The sequence below is a fragment of the Gossypium hirsutum genome, chromosome D04, assembly GCF_007990345.1.
Source record: "Gossypium hirsutum isolate 1008001.06 chromosome D04, Gossypium_hirsutum_v2.1, whole genome shotgun sequence".
NCBI classification, from domain to species: domain Eukaryota; kingdom Viridiplantae; phylum Streptophyta; class Magnoliopsida; order Malvales; family Malvaceae; genus Gossypium; species Gossypium hirsutum.
Window position 1 is genome coordinate 51510811 of NC_053440.1, and position 4324 is coordinate 51515134.

General features: G+C 29.5%; 1 pseudogene; it reads left to right on the forward strand.

The window, feature by feature from the left end:
• Positions 1-2316: 2316 nt before the first annotated feature.
• Positions 2317-3341, forward strand: LOC121216131 (tubulin alpha chain-like; annotated as a pseudogene).
• The last annotated feature ends 983 nt before the right edge of the window (positions 3342-4324 follow it).

The following is a 4324-nucleotide window of genomic DNA, read 5'->3' on the forward strand; positions in this document are numbered from 1 at the left end:
TTAGGAGTTAAGGGTTAAGGGTTAAGAGTTAGAGATTTAAGATTTAGGGATTCAAGGGTCGGGTTAGGGTTTAAGGTTTAGATTAATTAGTTTTTTTAATTTATATATTAAATATGTTCTTATATATTTGTAAAAGAGAAAATAATAAATTTAATATATTAAAATTATGAGTATAGTTTATATTATTTAAGAGATATATAATGGATAGACTTTATGTATATTGAATGGCTAATTTAGGGTTTAAGGTTTATTTCAAATTTGTTAAATGATACAATTTTATACAATTAATTAATGCTTTTATATTTAAAAATATTTAATCTAAACCATTTGATATATTTGATATGGATATATACGTAATTATTTAATTTGGATAGGACCAAATTATAAGTAAAAAAATACAAAAATAAAAATGAGATAAAAATGATATGGATATATAGGTAATTATTTAATTTAGATAATTCTAACTTAATAATTAAATACAACCATTTTATCATTTGTTTTATTATTAAAATATATAGTATTTATTTTGTGAATACTTGGTTTTTTTATTTTATAAAAAATTAATTTATAAAAAATAAAAAAAATTTAGCATAACAAACAACGTCATTTTATTCAAAATAAAATATTTTTTTGCGACGTTTTTATAAAAACGCCGCCAAAAATAAGCAATAGCGGCATTTTTGCAAAAAAAAATAATTTTACTTTTAAAAATGGCGAGTTTTATTCCAAAATTTCCCCCTGAACCCCTAAACTTTCCCCCCTAAAATTGGTACCCTCAAAACACCTAACGGCATGTTTGGTTGGGTGTATTGGCTATGCCAATACACCCCTAATCGGTGGGGCCTACTTAAGACGCTTCTATGCCATTGTTTGGTTCGTGGTTTTTCTATTACGGCTGTAATACGCGACTAACTTAATCGGTGAAATCCACCGATTTCTAATACACCCCATTTGCTCAGATTAGGCTCCGCATAGGTTTACCATCCCTGTTATACCCTCCCATCTGCTTCCCCGTTTCTCTTCTGTTCCTTCTAGCCTCTGCCGAATTCGTTGTTGGCAAGTTAATCCCCTCCAGATTTGTTTCACTCTGCTGATTCTGCATGTAATCGATTTCCCCTTTTCTGATTACAGCTTCTTCTTCATCGCACTGTGCCCGGATTTGGTCATTTACAGGTTAGTGTTTTGGGTTTTTAAGCTTTCCATTCCTCCTAATTTATTCCTCTTCTTGGTTGCCTTGCCTGCGCCTAGTTATCGCCATTTCTGCTTCTTTCCAGGCTCCACTCAAGGCTTCAATCTATTTCAAAGGAAATCCATATTCATTACAGGTTAACTAAACCTTCAATTTACAAGCCATATGTAATCATGTTTCATTTTTTTTTAATTTTGGGTCTCTGCAAGATTTGTTCTTTTTGGGGTTTTGAATTCTTTTTATTGTTATGTTTAGTTAATCCTTGAATTTATGTTGTTTAGAGATGGTGAATTTAACAGAAGTAATATAGTTGATGTCAGTATTCATGTCTGTGGAAGAAATGATTAGAAGAGTTAATTATAACAAGAGAAATGGAAATAAGGTACAATTCACTGCGTTAAAAGCAGTACCTTTTCGTTGAACAAAACTCCACCAGTAGGGTTATATTTGTCGATAGATTTATGGATGAATGCCTTCAAGTCTGGACTGTTTTCTATCTCAAGAATCTTTAAGGCTGGGAAGTCAACAGTATAGTGTTATATTTGTCGATAGATTTATAGATTATCAATCTATTTTCTTGTGAAATGATCGAATGCAATATTTTCAGGGTGTCTTTGTGTAGTGAAATGAGTGGTAGACTTGGTAAACTTGCATGTGTTACAAAATTGAATCTAGAGATCTGTTTCCCAGTCTTGACTTGAGCAACTTACTGCCAATCTTCCTCCAAAGTAGTTTCCTAATCAATTTGGCTTTATGTTTAATAATGAGAGTTTGCTATTGGTTTTTCTTGTTAGAGATCTGTGTGTTTGTTATAGTTGGTTATAGGTAAAATGTAGGGACGAATTGAAAGAGAGTAGAATGAGTGTACTTCAGGTTATTATTGTTGGATTGAGAGAAAACTAATAGCTGACAAAGTCTATGAATCTTATGGTGCAAAGGCAATGTGTTTGGCTTCAGCATATATGGAGTATATAACTGGGCTTCATTTTGACTGTCCTTATGGTAATTGATATTTTCTTTGATTGCAGGATGATTCCTTGCAAAGACTAAGCATGGGGTGGCAGCTTTCGCTGGTGTGAATTGAAGGCTTATGAGGGGATTCTTGCACCATATGACAAGACAAGAGAATGGTTATTCCTGATGCTCTCAAGTTTTGCAGTAGTTGGTTTCTTTTGTGGAATTTAGAATTTCGTTTTCTTACTTGCTTCTTGTGGTCTTCAGATGAAATTAACTCCAGGGCATCAGATGAAATTAACTTCAGATGAAATTACACTAATCTCAATAGGCTGGTCTCTCAGGTACAATAAATGATAGCTTTAATTTGATTGTTTGCATTGTATGTGTATACTTATGATGTTTGGATCGTTTACAGGTTATTTCTTCCTTGACTGCATCTTTGAGATTTGATAGTGCTTTGAATGTGGATGTGAATGAGTTTCAGACCAATTTAGTCCCATACCCTAGAATCCATTTCATGCTGTCTTCATATGCACCAGTGATTTCCGCGGAAAAGGCTTACCATGAGCAACTATCAGTAGCAGAAATCACAAGCAGTGCATTTGAACCAGCTTCAATGATGGCCAAATGTGATCCACGCCATGGGAAATACATGGCTTGTTGCTTGATGTACAGAGGAGATGTGGTGCCTAAAGATGTGAATGCTGCACTGGCAACAATCAAGACCAAAATGAATATCCAGTTTGTTAATTGGTGTCCCACAGGGTTCAAGTGTGGCATCAACTACCAGCCTCCAACTGTGGTACCTGGTGGGGATTTGGCCAAGGTTCAAAGGGCAGTTTGCATGATTTCAAATTCTACTAGTGTTGCTAAAGTGTTCTCAAGGATTGATCATAAGTTTGATCTGATGTATGCAAAGCGTACATTTGTGCATTGGTATGTCGGTAAAGGTATGGAGGAAGGTGAGTTTTCTGAAGCTAGAGAAGACTTGGCTGCTCTTGAGAAAGATTATGAAGAAGTGGGCTTGGAATCTGGTGAAGGAGATGAAGATGAAGGGGATGAGTACTAGGCTAGAATATAGAGTAAAATCTGCCAATGGACTTATTGGTCAGCTAATAAAAATGGGTTATTTTGTTTGCCTTCTCTATTGTATCAAACTTCAAAACATATTTTAATGGATCTTTGCTTAATTTCATATGCTCTAACTTACAGTAATTTCATATGCTTCAAAAAGTAATTTCATATGCTCTAACTTACAGTAATTTCTTTTTGCAATTTATTAATTTAAGCATTTTTGAGATAAATTTTAAAATTACTAGATAAATCCTCTTCCCATGCTTCGGAAAATTAGTCATATTTTGACTAAGATATTTATATTGGAATATAATGATTTGATTAAATTATATATTTTTACTAAATTATATTTTTAATAATAATTATTTTAAATTATATTTTATAGTATTATATATTATGATTTTAGTAAATTCATTTAAGAATATTTAATATTAAGAATTTTATTAAATTATATATTTTTGTTAAATTATATTTAATAATAATTATTTTAAATTATATTTTATAGTATTATATATTATGATTTTAGTAAATTCATTTAAGAATATTTAAATATTAAGAATTTTATTAAATTATATATTTCTATTAAATTATATTTAATAATAATTATTTTAAATTATATTTTATAGTATTATATATTATAATTTTATTAAATTCATATAAGAATATTTAATATTAAGAATTTTATTAAATTATGTATTTTTATTAAATTATATTTAATAATAATTATGTTAAATTATCTTTTAAATTATTTATTATTAATAATAATTTACCAAAATAAATTTCTGCTAATTATTAAGAATTTTATTAAATTATATATTTTAATTAAAATATATTTAATAAAAATTATGTTTAAATATGATTAAATTATTTATTATTGATAATAATAATCTTATTAAAATTTAAATAACAATAACAATAACAATAATCATTTACCAAAACAAATTTATGCTAAGGGTATTCTAGTCATTTTAGTTTTTTCCATTATGCGATTACACCTCTATTCCATTCAACCAAACACAAGATTATTATTACGCCTCTATTCCATTACATTCAACCAAACAGTTAATTTGCTATTACACCACTAATCCAATACACCTCTAATTT